Source organism: Hyperoodon ampullatus (genome assembly GCF_949752795.1).
Source record: "Hyperoodon ampullatus genome assembly, chromosome: 12".
Classification (NCBI taxonomy): Eukaryota; Metazoa; Chordata; class Mammalia; order Artiodactyla; family Ziphiidae; genus Hyperoodon; species Hyperoodon ampullatus.
In genome coordinates, this window is record NC_136925.1 from 40,818,552 (window position 1) to 40,841,355 (window position 22,804).

Below are 22,804 nucleotides of genomic sequence, written 5' to 3' on the forward strand. Positions count from 1 at the left end.
GTTCTTTTAGCCTGAAAAATCTAGGTTTGAGGCATCATGTTAATGAAGTTAGTACTATTCTTGATCTGTTCTATACATTTGAAATTCTAGTATATGCTTAAGAAGCCAGATACTGACTTATCATCTTGACCATTCAATGAAATCTACACATTTGTATATTTTTATTGAAAGCACAGATGCTTTCTCTTGAAGAATCAAAGCAAAATTCAGTCAGTCCTCAACTGGAGCAAGAAAATAAAGATATCTTTAGTCTTATAATGCTCTCATAATAACATTCACTTTAGGCAATTTTAAGTTGAATGTGTCAAGTCTTTCACCTGCAAAACAAATGTAACTTATAATTGGGATATATCCAGGTTTTGTGAAGCTTGAAGCTTATTTAATTTGAGGACCCTTTTTAAGAAAAAGAATACAAAATTACAAATACAGAATTAGGTAAAATCACTTCTGCTTATAATCAAGACATACGTACAAGTCCCAACTCAAGAGAAAAGAGGATTAAATGATAGCAAACTATAAACAGATGTATGGCTAAAAGCCAGAAAATAAGGGAAAAAATAAAAAGAGTTTTTTAAAAACCTACAAGAAAAAAATTCAAGCAGTACCAGTTTTGAACCTCCTGTTAAATTTATGTAGCAATTGCAATGAGGGGAGAAAAACTTTATACACAGAAATATCAGTGCCAACTATCACATTTGGAAATTATCAGTAAAATACCCAAAGAAATCTGCTAGATATTCAGATACAGATTGTATCTAAAGCCTCATCTTAGGGAAAATGTTAAGACAATGATGTAGAAATAACCACTCATTGGTTCTCACTGGATATTACTTAAACGTCCCTAACATTTGCTCTAGATGCGCCATCCCTCAGAACATACCTTTTTATCTTATACCTACTGATAATAAAAAAAAATTAATAGCCTACTTTAATCAAGCACTTGCTATATGCCCACTCAAGCAGCATGCTAAGCACTTTTCATTCAATGCCCCCAATTCATCTCCCAACAAACAAATGAGGTAAGTGTTTAATTATCTTCATGCTACAGATGGGCAAACTGAGGCCTAGGTAGGTCACACAACTTGTAAGAGGTGAAGCCAAAGCCAAACCCAAGCAGTTTCCATAGAAACCTGAGATTCAGAAAAGTTAATCAACCAACCCAGGTCACACAGCTATTAAGTGGTAGAATCAGGAATCTAACTGGGTCTGACATCAAAACAGGAGTTCTTAACACCATATTTTTATATCCTCAGAATATTAAGGAAATCAAGCACAAAATATGATATTGTGGAGGGTTTCTGGATTTACAGTTCCCTTTGCAAAAATGACAGACAGGTGGAAAGCAAATATGGAGTGTTTATTAACCTAATACATCTTTGTTGAGCTCCTAGCATGTGCATGGCCCCCTTGCTGCCATTCTTGGGGGTAAAAGGTAGCAATTAGGCCTGGCTTTAGACAAAACACCTGCATTTTAGCAGTTGTATCAATAGCTTATTTTATCATTGGAACTAGTGCCCTCTCTCCTTTGTTCCATGTACTTTTTCTAGAATTAATAACATTGTCACTATATTCATTTCATAACTTTTGTATGACCAAAAGGCATAACTTGGGGCTGAGACATTTTCTTTACCAAGTCATGTTTTATAAAGTTCCATACAAATTAATATAAATACATAATAATAAGAAAACCACCATTTGCATCTGTGGAGGCTGGAACAACAGACACAAGACTCATGTCCCTTAGCTAAAGAGGGGTTTCCTCCCGCTAATTCATACCCTCCACACCAAAAATGGATTATGTATTCCCTTTAATTCCTAATTTCAGATTCAGGTCCAACCAGAAAGGGCCAGGTCTATAGCCAACACCATGTCACATGTTAAACTGTCCAAAATAAAAATTATTTGAACCCTAGCATACCAAGAAACAAATATATGACATTCCAGCCACCTCAGGCCTCTCCATTCCCTAAAGGGCAATAATTTGGGATGCTGTTTGTTTGTTTCTGTTTATAAAAATAAGACATGAATTTGTTAAAAATTGGGAAAGTACAAAAAGATATAGAGAAGAAGGAAAAAACTGTTCAAAATCCCAGTCCCAAGTGGAAATAACTATTAACATTTTGGTTATATTTCTTGCAGTATTTTATCTACCTTAGAAAATAATTGAGATCAAACAGCACATATAATTCTGAAATCTCTAATGGGGAGTTTTTGCTTTGCTTGTTTTTTCACTTTAAAAGGTCATCTGCTTAATACTCATGTACAGAGCCCTTTTTTACAGGCAAAAAGCATTTCAACAGCTTGACTGGAACATTCTAGAGACATGTGAAAACAGCCCAAGCTTTTCTTAGACGTAATTCAGTAGGCTGTCCTGGGACTTTTTGCTCCATAGAAGTGAAGACGCGCCCTCACAATTTACCCTCCATAGAGTTACGTGACAAGATGAGAACTGACCTTCCTGAAAAATAAGAATTGTCATTGTATTTTCATGCTAATATGAATTTAGTGAGAAATTTGTATTTTTTCATGTTTTACAACATCTACTGATTTACACCTGGCACTCTCTGAATTACACAAGCAGGAAAGATTGCAAATTCAAAAGAAAGGAAGCACATATGGAGAAGTGGAGGAGTCATTTAAACATTTATCAAGATAAAAGTGTGCAAGAGCCTCATTCGTTTGACAAGGAAGAGGTGAAAGAAGAGGATGTGAAGGAGGAGGAGGGGGGAGAGGAGACTCAGCTTCATCCTCCAACTGCCCTGTGCCTTGTAGAGGACTTCTGGTTGAGATTTCCCCTTTCTAACAGCCCTAAAACCTTTCTTATTCCTCAGTCTCACAGCAAGTAGAATGGCTGCCCAACAGTTAAGGTGAAAAGATGCCTTTACTACTTTGTTTGCTATGAATTGACATGTGGGACATTTGGCAGATGATCATCTGAAAATCACCCAAATCTATACACTTCTAACTGAATCAAAGAGATCAATACATATAATAGATTTTTTTAAGCCTGTGTGTTGGCCCAGAACAGAGAGAGTGGAGGTAATCATGAAAGTTTTATGGGTTGTCGTGTCAGCCAGGGACTTCATCATCTTGCTTGATTTCAGTGGTAGCTGTTTTTATAATTTTTAAATTGAGGTTCCCAGGATTCTCTCCCCTCTTATTCATCTTCCTTTATTTTTTAAAAGAATTGCTGATGCCTGGGAGGTTTCAGCCATGAGGCAATGCAGTTTTTTTGTTTTTGTTTTTTTTACATCTTTATTGAGTATAATTGCTTTACAATGGTGTGTTAGTTTCTGCTTTATAACAAAGTGAATCAGTTATACATATACATATATCCCCATATCTCTTCCCTCTTGCGTCTCCCTCCCTCCCACCCTCCCTATCCCACCCCTCTAGGTGGTCACAAACCACTGAGCTGATCTCCCTGTGCTATGCGGCTGCTTCCCACTAGCTATCTATTTGGCTGCTTCCCACTAGCTATCTATTTTACGTTTGGTGTGACAAAGTGAGAGAGTGGCATGGCAATGCAGTTTTATTGGAGCTAGAGGAGTTTTCCAAATGGCATCTTTTCAACAGAAACAAAAGGAAGGATGTCGTTTCCCTAACGTGCATACACAACTTGTGGAGCTTGGTGGCCAGTCCGCTGTTAACCTGTCACCACGAACACCTTCCCTAAAATGGATGTTCTATATTTCAGGGAGTGGGTGGTTTCAGGCAGACATATTTCAGGCACCAAGGTTAGCTCTGAATCATGTTAAGTAGAATGACAGCCTACTGGCTACTTCCCTGAATAATGTAGTAATAACACATAAACTTCTTGGAAAGCCAAAACTCTTAAGACATTTTACTTAGCAAGTTTAAATTCTTTCAGCTACTAGTGATCCTCATACCAGTGTTTTCCATAAATGTCTAAATGGAGATAAATGTGTTCTAATTGTCTTGTTTCTTATGAGAGGAGGAAAAGCAGTACCATCTTGGTTCTTCTGAAGTGAGTTGCCAAATTTAGTTGAGTTCCTTACTAACTGGATGTTTAACTAAAGAATTCATGCCCAAAACAGCTTCTTATTGTCTTTACTTAAGAGCATACATCTTTAATTTGTTGTTTCAAAAAACTGAGCGTGGTAAACTGCATCAGATGTGAGCTTACTGATCTATGTGCTAGAAATTGTCAACCAGATACACATTTGAAATTGAAAAAAAAATTAACAGGGAAGGATTAAAAAGAGTCCATAGTTTATTATAAAAAGTCTATATAGGGCTTCCCTGGTGGCACAGTGGTTGAGAATCTGCCTGCTAATGCAGGGGACACAGGTTTGAGCCCTGGTCTGGGAGGATCCCACATGCCGCGGAGCAACTAGGCCCGTGAGCCACAGCTACTGAGCCTGCGCACCTGGAGCCTGTGCTCCGCAACAAGAGAGGCCGTGATAGTGAGAGGCCCGCGCACTGTGATGAAGAGTGGCCCCCGCTCGCCACAACTAGAGAAAGCCCTCGCACAGAAATGAAGACCCAACACAGCAAAAATAAATAAATTGATTAATAACTCCTACCCCCAACATCTTCTTTAAAAAAAAAAAAAGTCTATATAGCCTATATATTTTTTGAAGTCAGTTCTCAGTTATCTATGGGGTAATTTCAAAACCCACATTCAAAAAGCAGTTAGAAAATGACAATGGAGACACGACGACCCAAAACCTATGGGACGCAGCAAAAGCAGTTCTAAGGGGGAAGTTTATAGCAATACAATCCCACCTTAAGAAACAGGAAACATTTAGAGTAAACAACCTGACCCTGCACCTAAAGCAATTAGAGAAAGAAGAACAAAAAACCCCCAAAGTTAGCAGAAGGAAAGAAATCATAAAGATCAGATCAGAAATAAATGAAAAAGAAATGAAGGAAACGATAGCAAAGATCAACCAAACTAAAAGCTGGTTCTTTGAGAAGATAAACAAAATTGACAAACCATTAGCCAGACTCATCAAGAAAAGAAGGGAGAAGACTCAAATCAGTAGAATTAGAAATGAAAAAGGAGAAGTAACAACTGACACTGCAGAAATACAAAAGATCATGAGAGATTACTATAAGCAACTCTATGCCAATAAAATGGACAACCTGGAAGAAATGGACAAATTCTTAGAAATGCACAACCTACCAAGACTGACTCAGGAAGAAACAGAAAATATGAATAGACCAATCACAAGCACTGAAATTGAAACTGTGATTAAAAATCTTCCATCAAACAAAAGCCCAGGACCAGATGGCTTCACAGGCGAATTCTATCAAACATTTAGAGAAGAGCTAACACCCATCCTTCTCAAACTCTTCCAAACAATATCAGAGGAAGGAACACTCCCAAACTCATTCTACGAGGCCACCATCACCTTGATACCAAAACCAGGCAAGGATGTCACAAAGAAAGAAAACTACAGGCCAATATCACTGATGAACATAGATGCAAAAATCCTCAACAAAATCCTAGCAAACAGAATCCAACAGCACATTAAAAGGATCATACACCATGATCAAGTGGGGTTTATTCCAGGAATGCAAGGATTCTTCAATATACGCAAATCAATCAATGTGATACACCATATTAACAAGTTGAAGGAGAAAAACCATATGATCATCTCAATAGATGCAGAGAAAGCTTTCGACAAAATTCAACACCCATTTATGATAAAAACCCTGCAGAAAGTAGGCATAGAGGGAACTTTCCTCAACATAATAAAGGCCATATATGACAAACCCACAGCCAACATTGTCCTCAATGGTGAAAAACTGAAACCATTTCCACTAAGATCAGGAACAAGACAAGGCTGCCCACTCTCACCACTCTTATTCAACCTAGTTTTGGAAGTTTTAGCCACAGCAATCAGAGAAGAAAAGGAAATAAAAGGAATCCAAATTGGAAAAGAAGAAGTAAAGCTGTCACTGTTTGCAGATGACATGATACTATACATAGAGAATCCTAAAGATGCTACCGAAAAACTACTAGAGCTAATCAATGAATTTGGTAAAGTAGCAGGATACAAAATTAATGCACAGAAATCTCTGGCATTCCTGTACACTAATGATGAAAAATCTGAAAATGAAATCAAGAAAACACTCCCATTTACCATTGCAACAAAAAGAATAATATATCTAGGAATAAACCTACCTAAGGAGACAAAAGACCTGTATGCAGAAAATTATAAGACACTGATGAAAGAAATTAAAGATGATATAAATAGATGGAGAGATATACCATGCTCCTGGATTGGAAGAATCAATATTGTGAAAATGACTCTACTACCCAAAGCAATCTACAGATTCAATGCAATCCCTATCAAACTACCACTGGCATTTTTCACAGAACTAGAACAAAAAATTTCAAAATTTGTTTGGAAAAACAAAAGGCCCCGAATAGCCAAAGCAATCTTGAGAACGAAAAACGGAGCTGGAGGAATCAGGCTGCCTGACTTCAGACTATACTACAAAGCTACAGTAATTAAGACAGTGTGGTACTGGCATAAAAACAGAAAGATAGATCAGTGGATCAGGATAGAAAGCCCAGAGATAAACCCACGCACATATGGCCAACTTATCTTTGATAAAGGAGGCAGGAATGTACAGTGGAGAAAGGACAGCCTCTTCAATAAGTGGTGCTGGGAAAACTGGACAGGGACATGTAAAAGTATGAGATTAGATCATTCCCTAACACCATACACAAAAATAAGCTCAAAATGGATTAAAGACCTAAATGTAAGGCCAGAAACTATCAAACTCTTAGAGGAAAACATAGGTAGAACACTCTATGACATAAATCACAGCAAGATCCTTTTGGACCCACCTCCTAGAGAAATGGAAATAAAAACAAAGATAAACAAATGGGACCTAATGAAACTTCAAAGCTTTTGCACAGCAAAGGAAACCATAAACAAGACCAAAAGACAACCCTCAGAATGGGAGAAAATATTTGCAAATGAAGCAACTGACAAAGGATTAATCTCCAAAATTTATAAACAGCTCATGCAGCTCAATAGCAAAAAAACAAACAACCCAATCCAAAAATGGGCAGAAGACTTAAATAGGCATTTCTCCAAAGAAGATATACAGACTGCCAACAAACACATGAAAGAATGCTCACCATCATTACTCATTAGAGAAATGCAAATCAAAACTACAATGAGATATCATCTCACACCAGTCAGAATGGCCATCATCAAGAAATCTAGAAACAATAAATGCTGGAGAGGGTGTGGAGAAAAGGGAACACTCTTGCACTGCTGGTGGGAATGTGAATTGGTACAGCCACTATGGAGAACAGTATGGAGGTTCCTTAAAAAACTACAAATAGAACTACCATATGACCCAGCAATCCCACTACTAGGCATATACCCTGAGAAAACCATAATTCAAAAAGAGACATGTACCAAAATGTTCATTGCAGCTCTATTCACAATAGCCCGGAGCTGGAAACAACCTAAGTGTCCATCATCGGATGAATGGATAAAGAAGATGTGGCACATATATACAATGGAATATTACTCAGCCATAAAAAGAAACGAAACTGAGCTATTTGTAATGAGGTGGATAGACCTAGAGTCTGTCATACAGAGTGAAGTAAGTCAGAAAGAGAAAGACAAATACCGTATGCTAACACATATATATGGAATTAAAAAAAAAAAAAATGTCATGAAGAACCTAGGGGTAAAACGGGAATAAAGACACAGACCTACTTGAGAATGGACTTGAGGATATGGGGAAGGGGAAGGGTAAGCTGTGACAAAGGGAAAGAAAGGCATGGACATATATACACTACCAAACGTAAGGTAGATAGATAGTGGGAAGCAGCCGCAGAGCACAGGGAGATGAGCTCGGTGCTTTGTGACCGCCTGGAGGGGTGGGATGGGGAGGGTGGGAGGGAGGGAGATGCATGAGGGAGGGGATGTGGGAACAGATGTATATGTATGACTGATTCACTTTGTTATAAAGCAGAAACTAATAAAAAAAAATAAATAAAATAAAATAAAATAAAATGATGTGATAAAAAAAAAAAAACACTTGTCTTTTATCACCAAATTTTTGTTACATAATTTTTTTAAATAAATGCTGCATTGCTTATTCTCCCCTCAAAAAAAAAAAAAAAAAAAAGCAGTTAGACATGTACACTTCATAGCTAAATATCAAATGTTTATTTTTAGTTATATACAATTTGGATCCCTGGAGGAAAATAATAAATTGTTGATAGTGCACAACCAGCTTTCATTATTTGTGGGCAATGTGACTTATTTCTATTTTCTTCATAGACAAAAACCCAGTTCAAATTTGTTTATAGCAAGCCCCAGAGCAACTTTAAATGTTTTAGTAATGAATATTTCTTTTAAAATGAATTCTTAAATAGAGTTTTTAAATGTTTCGTGCTGTAGCTTTAATTTTTATTTATTTATTTATTTTTAAACATCTTTATTGGAGTATAATTGCTTTACAATGGTGTGTTAGTTTCTGCTTTATAACAAAGTGAATCAGTTATACATATACATATGTCCCCATATCTCTTCCCTCTTGCGTCTCCCTCCCTCCCACCCTCCCTATCCCACCCCTCTAGGTGGTCACAAACCACTGAGCTGATCTCCCTGTGCTATGCGGCTGCTTCCCACTAGCTATCTATTTTACGTTTGGTAGTGTATATATGTCAGTGCCACTCTCTCACATTGTCACAGCTTACCCTTCCCCCTCCCCATCCTCAAGTCCATTCTCTAGTAGGTCTGTGTCTTTATTCCTGTCTTACCCCTAGGTTCCTCATGACATTTTTTTTTCTTAGATTCCATATATATGTGTTAGCATATGGTATTTGTCTTTCTCTTTGACTTTGTAGCTTTAATTTTTTATTGCAGTAGGATTTGACTTTTTTTCAAAAATAAATTTGTTTTATTAAAACAGTTGTAAAAATGCAACTGGGACAGAAATGTATAAAACAAAAGGTAAAAGTTCCTTATTCCTGCCCACATTTTAAATTTTGGTAGAGATTGATAGATGTGATAGCTATTGCTAAAATGCCAAGGCTGACTGATATCACCTTCACCAACACTGGCTCTTATCAATCTTTTTAGTACTTGCTTGCCCAATATTTCTAATGAACTATGCCTTCTCTCAAGAGTTCACAGCCTTGAATTGTCCACCTTCCACAATATTTCCAGAATTATCTACCTAATTTTAAACCTAATTACAGTAAGTCCCCTACACATGAACGAGTTCCGTTCCAAGAGCATGTTCATAAGTCCCATTTGTGGGCTTCCCTGGTGGCGCAGTGGTTGGGAGTCCGCCTGCCGATGCAGGGGACACGGGTTCGTGCCCCGGTCCGGGAAGATCCCGCATGCCGTGGAGCGGCTGGGCCCGTGAGCCATGGCCGCTGAGCCTGCGCGTCCAGAGCCTGTGCTCCGCAACGGGAGAGGCCACAACAGTGAGAGGCCTGCGTACCACAAAAAAAAAAAAAAAAAAATAAGTCCCATTTGTTTCTAAGTCCAACAACGTTAGCCTAGGTACCCAACTAACACAATCAGCTATACAATACTGTAATGTAATAGGTTTATAATACTTTTCACATAAATAATATGTAAAAAAAAGACACAAAAAATAAAGAAAACAATTTTAATCCTACACTACAGTACGTTGAAAAGTACAGTAGTACAGTACAACAGCTGGCATACAGGGGCTGGCACTGAGTGAACAGGCAAGAAGAGTTACTGGCTGGAGGAGGGAGAGGAGGTGGGAGATGGTAGAGCTGAAGGATCGTCAGCAATAGGAGATGGAGGGCAGGCTGCAGTTTCACTCACGCCTGACGTTGACTGCACGGTTCTGGTTCCTTGCTGGATTCAATTCTATTTACCCTCTTAATAAAATGATCCAGCGATGTCTGGGTAGTAGCTCTTTTCTTATCATCATAGATGACACTGTAGCACTAGACTGCATTCTCAACGGCCGCTGCAACCTTCATGTACTGTTCTACATTTGGGTCCTATGCCTCAAAAACTAACAGAGCCTCCTCAAATAAAGAAAATCCCCTTGCCATTTCCTGTGTCATGAATCTCTTCAGTTCTTCAGTTACTTCTTCTTCGTCCACTTTTGTTTCCATCGTTATCTCTTGGCACTTCTTAGCAGTACCAGCTCCATTACCACTGCTTTTACACTTGCTTCCGGACATCCTGGGCTTGAAATAAGGATACTGTACTACTGTACTCCATATGGTACTGTACAGTAAAGTACACAAAAGCACAACCACTTGTAGAGGATGCATGAACGTGACAGTGAATGCCAGACATGTGAACATGTGAACTTATGTGACTGGACATGCGAACACACGTTCGCATCTTTGAAAGTTCTCAACTTGAAGGTTCGTATGTAGGGGCCTACTGTATTTTAGTCCCCGGTTTCAGGGCCTCTGCTAGCTCCCTGTAGCTACAAAATGAAATCCAAACTCCTTTACAGGGCTCACTAGGGCCCTCACAGCCTGGACTTAACCTTCTTTTTTTTTTGCCTCATGTCCTTTTTCTCTCCACAGATCACTTTTTGTGCAAGCCACACTGAATTTTTTACCTTTTTGCAATTCACGATTCTCTTTCTCAAGTCTCCACCCCTGCACTTACTATATCCCCTCACTCCTACCTCTGACAACCTCCCATTCCACTTCTAAGAGCCAGCTGAAGTATCATCTCTTCTGTGATATCTCCCTGACCCCCCAACTAAAAGGAGCTATACATCTCCTCTTCTGCTTCTCTTGCATTAGCACTTAGTACATTTCAGGATAATTTTTGCACAAATGTTTGTCTCCCCCTACAGACCATGATGTCTTTGAGGGAAAGGACCCTCATCATTGCTGCCCGTCATTGGTTGAGTTCCTGATTTACAGGAGAGCCTCAAAAAGTGTTTACTGAACACCTAAAAAGTGTTCAACAGTATCCAGCAAAAGTGAAAAACGACAACAAAAATCCAGGCTCTCTTCTTTGTCTGTGGCATGGAATATGAAATATTTCAGAGTGCTTAGTACAACAGGCATTAACAACCTATGGCTGCCCTGCACAAGGAAAGCATGCTAAGAAACTGCTGTTGGGCACTTCCACAGCCACAATCGAAATGACCAAGAAGGAAGTCTGTACCTAAGTATTTCTCCTTCCTGCCCTCCTTCTGCCTTTCTTTCTCACCTCCTGTGACTTCACACCCACGGCATTCACTCTCAGATGCCCTCTGGCTAGACAAAGCTCTTTACTATAAAATGTTCATCAAGCCAGACACAAAAATTTCCTACTTCTCCATCTCGGCCAACTTCCACTCCCTCAGCCAAGTGTTATGAGACACCTACCCGAGAAACAAATGAGGTCATATGATTTAAGTAGCTGATGTCCAGGCAAGAATAAACTGTATCTTCCAGAGAGAGATGGCTTTTTAAAAGATTAGCTAATTGGGACTTCGCTGGTGGTCCAGTAAAGAATCTGCCTTCCAATGCATGAGACACAGGTTCGATCCCTGGTTGGGCAACTAAGATCCCACATGCTGTGGGGCAACTAAGCCTTTGCACCACAACTACTGAGCTCATGCGCCTCAACTAGAGAGCCCGCGTGCTGCAAACTACAGAGCCCACACGCTCTGGAACCCGTGCACCACAACTAGGGAGAGAAAAACCCGCACACTACAATTAGAGAAAAGCCTGCGTGCCACAACGAAGACCCCACGTGCCACAACTAAGACCTGACACAGCCAAAAAAATAAACAAAATAAATAAATATTAAAACCAGAAAAAAATAAAAGATTAGCTAATTAACTCAAATGAATCTAACCAGCAGAATGTACTTAAGAGATATTTTTATTGGAAGGCATTCCTGAAGTCCCTTGGACTTTCTGGGTCTTTAGACCCTACCAGCCCTAAGACGGAAGAGATGGTGTCAGCAACCAGACCCTGTATTTCTGAAAGGTTGCCCACATCAAGCACATCTGCAGGGATTTCTTAGTGTACCTTCTTTAGAGGGTCAGTGCTCAGAAGATCACAATCGCTCCGTGTATACACTTTTGGTCTGGTAGAAAGAAATCATTAAAGAACAAATAGGGGGCTTCCCTGGTGGCACAGTGGTTGGGAGTCCGCCTGCCGATGCAGGGGACACGGGTTCATGCCCCGGTCTGGGAGGATCCCGCGTGCTGCGGAGCGGCTGGGCCCGTAAGCCATGGCCACTGAGCCTGCGCATCTGGAGCCTGTGTTCCACAATGGGAGAGGCCGCAGCAGTGAGAGTCCCATGTACCACAAAAACAAAAAACAAAAAACAAAAAAACAAATAGAATTAAGGCAAGAGAGCAAGGAGGGAAAAGACTGAGAGAAGAGTGACAGATGAGAAAGGATGTCAATATTGGGAGAATCACATAGGAGATAAAAAGTCCAAATAGATGGCACTGGGCACTCACACAAAAAACCTACTGAAAACATCAGAAATGCATCCATCCCATCATTAAAATGCTTTTCCCCGGGCTTCCCTGGTGGTGCAGTGGTTGAGAGTCCGCCTGCCGATGCAGGGGACACGGGTTCGTGCCCCGGTCTGGGAAGATCCCACATGCCGCGGAGCGGCTGGGCCTGTGAGCCATGGCCGCTGAGGCTGCGCGTCCAGAGCCTGTGTTCCGCAGTGGGAGAGGCCACAACAGTGAGAGGCCCGCATACCGCAGAAAAAAAAAAAAAATGCTTTTCCCCTAAAAAAGCTGAGTGTCCTATAACATATTAGCTAAAAAAAAGAAACAAAAACAAAAAGACATAAAAGATTGAGTGGATCAGAAAACCCCAGAGTACTTTTCTTCCTGAAATTATGAAAGCCTGCTGAATGGCTAGACATGTCTCTGCTCTACCCTCACTTCTCATGATATTAGTTTCCATCCCCAATTTGATCTGATTTCCAGGGCGGCCATTTGTCTTATAGCCACACATGCTGAGATCAAAGGATGGAGAGGCTGTTATATTCAAGACTAATGTTATAGAGAGAAGAGTTGGAAAGGGCTCAAACTTCATTATATACATAAAAAAGTTTTCAAGGCATAAAAACCATTTTCAGGGGAAGCCGAAACCAAAAATAGTAGCAACTTTAAACTTCATTTCAGGAGCATGAGGCATGTTATACCCCTCCATGTGGTTACCTAGGGAACAGGATTCATTTATTCTTTGCTATTCAATAACATCTTGGAAATTTCTACCCTATATTATACCTGTGATTGTTAAATCTACTCTAAATGGAAAGGCTCCTCAAAAAGTGCACTTTAAGTTACAGTACAGGAATCTTTGTCAGGAAAATGTCATATAAAGCCAAAGTTCCTTTAATATCTCTTGCTGTTCCAATACATTAACATTCTTCTACTGGGATAGGAGATTTTCTTATCCACAATATCTTATTCTTCATTTTGATTACTGAATGTGGAGTCTTCTTATACGTAAGTGAATTTGCCTCAATTAAACACACTTATCTGAGCATGTCAAAAAATATAAATAGGAATATTCTGGTCTGAACTAAAGCATGCAAAATTATTCTGACTTTCCCCTAAACATTAATGATAGAATACCCTTGATAACAATGTGTAAGAAGCAAAAAGAATGATATTTGGTTTTCTGTACATGACAAATGTTCTTCAGCTTTTGTCTGTTATAGGCCCAACCATGAGGGAGAAAAGTTCGAGTAACTGCCATGGGGAAACTTATAGAAAGTGCCATCCATGACATTAGCACATGTTTGTTTTATGTAAAAACCACACTGCTGGCCAAATCCCTGTCCTTCTACTTCCTGTAACTCTCTGAGTCCTAAGTAATTATTTCATTGAGTGTGCTGGGTCTTTCATTTCTGGTTCCCTGTGTTGTTAAATGAACAAAGGGCATTCTGAGAGCAGACTCTCCAGTGGGTAGAATATTCCTTCTGTTTATGTCCCTTGCTCATGCTTTTTTTTTTTAAATTTATTTATTTTTGGCTGTGTTGGGTCATCGTTGCTGCCTGTGGGCCTTCTCTAGTTGCGGCGAGTGGGGGCTACTCTTCATTGTGGTGCGCGAGCTTCTCATTGCAGTGGCTTCTCTTGTGCAGCATGGGCTCTAGGTGCACAGGCTTCGGTAGTTGTGGCACACTGGCTCAGTAGTTGTGGTTCATGGGCTCTAGAGCTCAGGCTCAGTAGTTGCGCTGAGTTGCTTAGTGGCTTAGTTGCTCCGCGGCATGTGGGAATCTTCCCAGACCAGGGCTCGAACCCGTGTCCCCTGAATTGGCAGGCGGATTCTTAACCACTGCACCACCAGGGAAGCCCTTGGTCATGCTTTTGGCATCTCCACACATGAGCACTTTTTACAGGAAAACTAGATGAGGTTAAAGTTTAACTCTTTACTTTCCTCTTTGAAACAGCTTGTGTTAAAACCTAGATTAGGGAAGAAACTGAGACCAATGGTTAAAGAGGGGGGACTTTGTGATTTGGCAAGTTCAATTTTCTATGAAGTTTTAAGATCCTGGCTGTCCTGTACCTAAAACAGAGACTTTGTACCTCAAACACATATCTTCCAGTACAACCATATCTGAAATGATAGCCATCAGCTGAACAGCAAAATCTCAATTAACCAGAATCTAACCACAGGAGAAAAATTTCTACTTGTCATAAAGCACTGTCTTGGGCAATATGGGGCTTAAAAATATGCCAAAATAACTTTTTCTGCAGATCAATTTTAAGGGAGTTGAATGATAAAAGAACAAATTCATATAAGAAATCTTGTTTTTAAAAAATGAGAACAGTCCAGTGGTTAAGACTTCACCTTCTCATGCAGGGGGTGTGGATCCCTGGTTGGGGAGCTAAGATCCCACATGCCTCAAGGCCAAAAACCCAAAACATAAAACAGAAGCAATATTGTAATAAATTTAATAAAGACTTTTTAAAAATGGTCCACATCAAATAAATCTTAAAAAAAAACAGAAAACAATTTCCAGGGAAGGTCCTAAGATAAGTGCATACCCAGTTCTATCTTCTACAGCTAATTTCTGTACCACAAGAGTGAAGTTCAGAGTGACTTTACAGGATTGTCAAATACCTCACTTTGGTCACTCTGTTTTTTTTTTATTAACTAGGGCCTATTAATGACTGTCTCAGGCTTCTATGGAATACTGGATATGGATGTTTGAACATGTAAATGCTGAAGTGGATTAACAAACTTAATCAACACAATTTTATCAGTTTTAAGTTTTAAATTGTTTTCTTTGAGAATATGCAATTCTGCTACAGAAAATGAGAAATCAAATGGGATAGGTGAAACGTGTAAGATGCTAAGTACAGATAAGTAACTTATGAGACATTAGGCATAAATAAAATACATAGATGTGCTGAACATAGAAAGAGATAGAAATGCTGGGTAAACACTAAAATTGTCACTAAACATTAAATATACATGAAGTATTAAAATTGTCACTAAACATTACACATACATGATGTATGAGACACTTAATATTTACGAAGTCTTAAATTGGTCACCCATTGGTTACACCTGTTCTAGCTCCGCAGAGAGTCTGCCAGATAAAATCCATAGCTGCTCATAGACTAGTTGGTGAGCTTACCATTGTGGCCAGACACACTTGTCCCTGTATCTCTCTAATTGAGCTTTCTTGCTCCAAACCTCAGGTCTGTTCCTTGTAACCACACCATCAGCAGGGAAGGCTGATGAGAGAGAGGAAGGGTTGCAGAGGGAGAAATGGCGGGGGGGGGGAGGCGGAGACTGAACAACTGACCAAGACTCATGCAGTGTGGTCCTTCTACCTCACTTGCACCCAAATCCAAGTACAGAAACCTACTCCATCTCTTTCCCCTTACTTCCCACCGTGTATTTTTAATTGATTCAATAAACCATGTGACTAAAGCATCTTAATTTGTGATGCATAACCCATGGGATAGTTTACCTGGTAGTATATTTGGAGGCTACATTGCATCAAGGTAATTTCCCACATGACAAAAATCATCAGTGTTTCTTAAGCCTTCATACTGTCTGCTGATTGTCTGCCACCAAGGGCCAATAGAAGGAAAATGAATGGAAGGTGGCAACCGATTATTAATTGGCTAAAGTAGTTAATCCTGCTTAGTCCTACAGCTTGGTTACACGTGGCCTTTGTTCTGAGTTTATATTACATACATATAAAGAGTTATGTTTTCGCCTGGTGAAATTATTCCTAGGTCAAATCATTAAATTACAGATATTGGTATTTCATGATGTTCCACAATGAGTATAGTGGCCTATAAAGGGGGTTATGAGCTCAAGATGCTCACCCAGCCGAAGTTTCACTACCATCATTTTAGAAAGATGCTCACTAACAGTGTGAAACTCACTCATTTCACTGCACCTGTACTTATTTGTTACATATTTCACATGGGCCAGGCACTATGTTGTGTGCTGCAGTGGAGAAAAGGTGAATATGATAGAGTCACTATCTCAGAAATTTCATAGTGTATCATAGAGAAACATAGAGTATCACAAAGATACACTACATATCCAGGTAATTATGATACAAGGAACTAGCTACATTCTATAAAAGACATGCAGACAAACCTTTAGGGAAACTCAAACAGGTAAGCAATCACATTCACTGTAAGAATCCCCGTAAAGTAAAATGGTACAAATTCTCTTGAGGGTAATTTAGCAACGTGTATGAAAAGCCTTAACACTGCACAGTTTATAGTACTTAAAAACGGGAAATAATCTACATGCCTAACATTTTGGGAGTGGTTAAATAAACTCTGATACACCTATTAATCAGAATATATGCAGCTCTTAAAATTTACATTGCAAATATGTATTTCATTATAGGTTATAGAAAAAGTATAAAACACACGCGGTAAAAAAAAAAAAAAATGTTCAGGCTTCCCTGGTGGCGCAGTGGTTGAGAGTCCGCCTGCTGATGTAGGGGACACAGGTTCGTGCCCTGGTCCGGGAGGATCCCACATGCCACGGAGCAACTAAGCCAGTGCACCACATCTACTAAGCCTGCACTCTAGAGCCTGCGAGCCACAACTATTGAAGCCCGCGTGCCTAGAGCCCGTGCTCCACAGCAAGAGAAGCCACTGCAATGAGAAGCTCGCGCACCACAATGAAGAGTAGTCCCGGCTCGCCGCAACTAGAGAAAGCCCATAGGCAGCAACGAAGACCCAACACAGCCAAAAATAATAAATAAATTAAATAAATAAATTTATTAAAAAATAAAAAAAAGTACACACACATACATATGTATGTAAAACTCTTCACTTTTATTCAAATAGTGGGTGACATACTATTAGGATCTTTGTTTTGGGCCTTTAACATTTATCTCAGATATCTTTATATATTAGCAAAATATAGTTCTATAGCATGTTTGTAAATACTCACAGAGAATGCAATTGTATGGATAAATATATTATTATATATTTATATATTATATATGTATTATATTTTATATTATAATATATTTATATATAAATATATATTAATATAAGTTTAATATATAAATTTATACATTAACATTTATTTATTTATTTATTTATATTTGTTGTATTTATAAATATATAACATATAAATATGTTTTATATTAATATATTAATATATACATTGATATATAATATATATTTATATATTAGTATGTATTTATATTATATATATATATATATTTAAATATATATAAATCCAACAAAATATGTACAAGATCTATATGAGGAAAATCACAAACTCTGATTAATAAAATCCAGTAGGAATTAAATAAATGGAGAGGTATTCCACATTCACGGTTTGGAAGACTCAATATTTTCCAAGATGTCAGTTCTTCCCTATTTGATCTATAGATTCAGTGTAATCCTAATCAAAATCCCAGCAACTTCTTTTGTCAACAAACTGATCTGGAAGTTTATACGGAGAGGAAAAAACCAAGAATCACCAATGCAATATTGATTGAGAAGAACAAAGTTGGAAGACTAACACTAACTGACTTTAAGAATTACTATAAAGCTATGGTAATCAAGACATTGTGGTACTGACAAAAGTATAGACAAATAGATAAATGGAACAGAATAGGTAGCCCAGAAATAGACCCTCATAAATATAGTCAACTGATCTTTAACAAAGGAGCAAAGGACAGCATTGGAAGGAAAACAGTTTTTCAACAAATGGTGCTAGAAAAACTGGACATCCCCTACAAAAAAAAAAAAAAAAGAAACTAGACCCAGACTTTACACCCTTTACAAAAATTAACTCAAAATGGATAACAGACCTAAATGTAAAATACAAAACTATAAAACTCCTAGAAGATAACATAGGAGAACATCTAGATGACCTTGGATTTAACAATGATTTCTTAGATACCATACCAGAGACATGATCCATGAAAGAAATAAGATAAACTGGACTTCATTAAAACTAAAAACTTCTGCTCTGTGAAAGAAAATGTCAAGAGAAAAAGATAAGTGACAGACTGGGAAAAATATTTGCAAGGGATACATCCAAAAACAGAGAAAAAACTCTTTGAATTCAGCAATAAGAAAACACACAACCAGATTAAAAATTAGGCAAAGACCTTAACACACACCTCACCAAAGAAGACACACATATGGCAATTGAGTATAAGAAAAAATGTTCCACATCATATGTCAGGCAAATGCAACTTAAAACAGCAATGAGATACCACTATGCACCTATCAGAATGACCAAAATTTGTAACACTGACATTAAATGCTGGCAAGGATGTGGAACAACAGGAACTCTCATTCACTGCTAGTAGGAATACATAATGGTCTGGTACAGCCGCTTCAGAAGACAGTTTCGCAGTTTCATACAATATTAAACACACTATTTCTATAAAATCCAAAGGAGCTGAAAACATTTCCACACAAAAAACAGCAAATGGATATTTATAGCAGCTGCATTTATCATTGCCAAAACTTGGAAGCAATCAAGATGTCCTTCAGTAGGTGAATAGATAAACTGTGATACATCCAGATAATGGAATATTATTCAACACTAAAAAAAAAAAGGAATAAAAAGAGCTATCGAGCCATGAAAAGACATGAAAGAAACTTAAATGCATATTTTTAAGTGAAAGAAGTCAATCTGAAAAGGCTACATACTGTATGATTCCAACTGTATGACATTCTGGAAAAGGCAAAACTATGGAGACAGTAAAAAGATCAGCGGTTGCCAGCAGTCTGGAACAAGGGGGCAACGGGAGAGATGAAGAAGTAAAAACAGAGGATTTTTAGGCTAGTGGAAATACTCTTCATGATAGCATAATAATGATACATGTCATCACACATTTGTCCAAACCCACAGAATGTACAACACCAAGACTGAATCACAACATAAACTATGTACCACTCTAGTGGGGAACGTTGATAATGGGAGCTCTGCGTGTGTCGGGGGCAGGGAGTATACTGGAAATCTCTGTACCTTCTGCTCAATTTTATTGTGAACATAAAACTGCTCTAAAAAATATAGTCAATAACAAAAGAGCAGATTATAAAATAGCATATACAGTATGATCCCATTTTAATTTTGTTAAAATATATTTACTATACAGAGAATAATCTGAAAGGAGTAACTATATGTATTAATAGTAGTTACCTTAGAGGTAGAATTAAAGGTGATTTTAATTTTCATCTTTTTACCTTCTGTGTTCTCTATTATCTAAATTTTCTACAATGAACATATGTAATTTATATAATTAAAAACCACTAAAATAAATGTTTTTAAGAACAGCTTTGTGGATGAGACAGCATTTGAAACAGGCCTTGAAAGATGAGTGAAATTGTGACTTGTTCAGATACAGAGAAAATATTAGTGACAAAAGGAATTGTGACTGAAGTTATATGGGGTGAGGAAGTTTTGGCAAGTTGGAAATAAAATTGTCTAGTTAGGTTAGAGCATAGAATATCTGTAGAAAAGTGGTGGAAAATAAAGAAGTTGGAAACTGAATTGAGACCTTACACATCAGATGAGGTGTTTATACTTAACACAGTAAGTAGCACAGTAGAGGAACAATAAAGACAGAGGTGGGCAACAGCACCTCTTTCATTTAGTCAGAAAATTTAGTTATTCAGAATATTCTTGAGCACTTAGTTCAGCCAACAGTTGGTGCTATACCTGACATGTCTCCAAAAAGGAGTCAAAATTATCTAACAGAGGGTTTCAGAGAGAGAAAGATCAACCTAGAGGAGATTCAACGTCATAAGGCAAATGTAGTGGCAAGTATTAAAGAGTTAATACTATATAAAATGCCTTCGAAAACATCAATACTCACCACCCAAATGATTCCACAATGGTATACTCAATAAGCCTGTGGGGCTTATACCCAAGACATGGACATGGGAAAAAATGACTGAATTACAAGATTTCTACCAATGCCATGAAGCAGGTGAACTATTTGAAATGCACACCAACTATATTTATTACTGTCACTGCAGAAAGATTGATCCCAGGGACACTGAAGGGATGTCTGGACATCAGATTCACACTGCTGCTGTTCTAAGCACTTCCAAAATCCAATCCAGGATACTGACTCTCTAACGTTTTCTAGAGTAAATGGTTGACCTATCGGAAATACCCCACTATCACTAAGAAAGCAGAAGAACAATGAAATACACCAAATGGTCTACACCATAATATTCCATCCCAAGTATTTGAATATTGGCCTAAAACAATTCAAATCAATTCAACCCAGTAACTATTAAATAAACAGCTGCCATCTGGGGATCAACAGCCCAGGCACTGTGTGCTAGGTTCTTTATAGACCTTTTGTCTTTAATCCTAACAATCTCACACAAATCACAAATCACAAAATCTCATCCCCATTTTACAGAAAAATAAAGCATGGCTCAGAGGGCTTAATTTGCCTGTGCTTTTCACACAACTAGCAGGAGGGAAAGGCAGCATTAGAGCCCTTTTGGCTGAAAGCCAGTGACCCCTCCACTGGGCAACCTGGCCCCATACTCCCACTTGCCCCCAAAACAGCATTTGGAAAATGTCATCAATGTTTGTTTTCCTCTGCCAATACCATATGCAGGGCAACTGTGAGAAACCCTCAGGACTCATTTCAGAGATAACTGGATCTCTCTAGCCCATCAGAATAATAATGCCATAGCAAACAGCAAAACCAATTTAAGTTTCTAAGGAAAGAGCTGTGCCAAGTATTTTTGTAGCCAGCCTCTTCCTTTGCCTCAATTGCTAACAAAATTAAAAACTGGGCAGAATAATAAACATGACTTTCGTTGGTTTGGGGATCAGATAAACAGATTCCTTTTGTAAAACCAGGATCGAGAAGTTTAAGTCTCCAAATATGCCTATATATCTTAAATATCAGACAATCCCTTGAAAAATCTCAAAAATGAAATTTCAACTGAAAGTATCTATAAATAGCACAGGATTGAGAAAAATGTTACTGGAATGAGAAAATGAGCGAGAGGCCCTTTTGCTATCTTGATAGAACAAAATTTTCTAGGGAATAGAGGCAGTGTTCTAAGAATAGAAAGAACATTTTCTCCCTGAATACCCCACGACTCCCTAACATCACTACACTGTCATCTTACATACTCAGGCAGCTTTCTTTTTTCTCTCCCAAAGAAGAGGCAGGGACATATCTGGTGGAAACATCTCAACATCTCTAAATATTAGATGAGGTACAGAATAAGAAAAAGAACATTACTGGGAAAATGTTTTCCATAATCTTGCCAAAGAGCCGTAGAGGCAACCAAGGAAAAGCTAGTAATCTATTAACAAATGCTCTCACTGACCTCCATTACCATTCCTGCAGAGCAGAGGGCAGCTGCATAGCAGGAAGGAAACAAAGGAAAAGGGTCTCCATGGCCTACTCTCCCACCCACCGAACACTTACAGAGTCCCCACTATCGACTAGGCATCAGGAATACAAAAATAAAAGGCATATTAGATTGGATTTCTCTGTTAAACACTCCCCATAGCACATCGCACTTCTCTGTGGCACTCATTACAGATTCACATTTCTGCCTTTTTAGAAATGTGTTAAATCTTAAGACACTTGTTTGTAGAAATGTAAAGTGGTGCAGCCACTATGAAAAACTGTATGGCAGTTTCTCAAAAAAATTAAAAATAGAATTACCATAGGATCCACCAATTCCATTTCTGGGTATATATGCAAAAGAACTAGAGGCAGGGTTTTGAAAGATATTTGCACACCCTTTGTGAGCATTACTCGCAATAGGCAAGAGGTGGAAGCAACCCAACTGTCCACTGACAGATAAATGGATAAACAAAATTGTGGTATATACGTACATGGAAATATTATTCAGCTTTCAAAAGAAAGGACATCCTGTCACATGCTACAACATGGATGAATCTTGAGGACATTATGCTAAGTGAAATAAGTCACAAAAAGACAAATAGTGTATGATTCTATTTATATGAGGCACCTAGCATAGTCAAATTCATTGAAACAGAAAGTAGAATGGTGGCTGCCAAGGGCTGGGGGAAGAGGGGAATTGGTGTTTAATGAGTACAGAGTTTCAGTTTTGCAGGATGAAAATGTTCTAGAGATTCCCAACAATGTGAACATACATAGCATTACTGAACCACACTTAAAAATAGTTAAGATAGTAAATTTTCTGTTATGTGTATTTTACCACAATTAAAAAATTTTTCAATTAAAAAGAGACTTGTTTGCCCCTACATCTTTATTATTTAAGCACAGGTCCTTGCATATAGAAGATGCTTAATAAATATTTATTAGATGGATAGATGGATGGAGGGATGGATAAATGGAAGGATGGACTGGACAGATGGGAATGTGAACAGAAATGTAACATA

At 38.3% G+C, this 22,804-nt stretch overlaps 1 protein-coding gene and 1 pseudogene across 2 annotated transcripts in view; one reads left to right on the forward strand and one right to left on the reverse strand.

The window, feature by feature from the left end:
• Positions 1-22,804, reverse strand: part of METTL24 (methyltransferase like 24) — a gene marked incomplete at both ends in the record, with an annotated part of 108,716 nt that overhangs the window by 12,719 nt on the left and 73,193 nt on the right. The gene's annotated exons all lie outside the window — the stretch shown is intronic.
• The window catches only part of LOC307061162 (small ribosomal subunit protein eS8-like), a 35,221-nt pseudogene continuing 15,032 nt past the window's right edge, over positions 2,616-22,804 (forward strand). Inside the window, exon 1 of the transcript in view lies at positions 2,616-2,768. The product of the transcript in view is annotated as a small ribosomal subunit protein eS8-like (transcript). The remainder of the gene's footprint in view (positions 2,769-22,804) is intronic.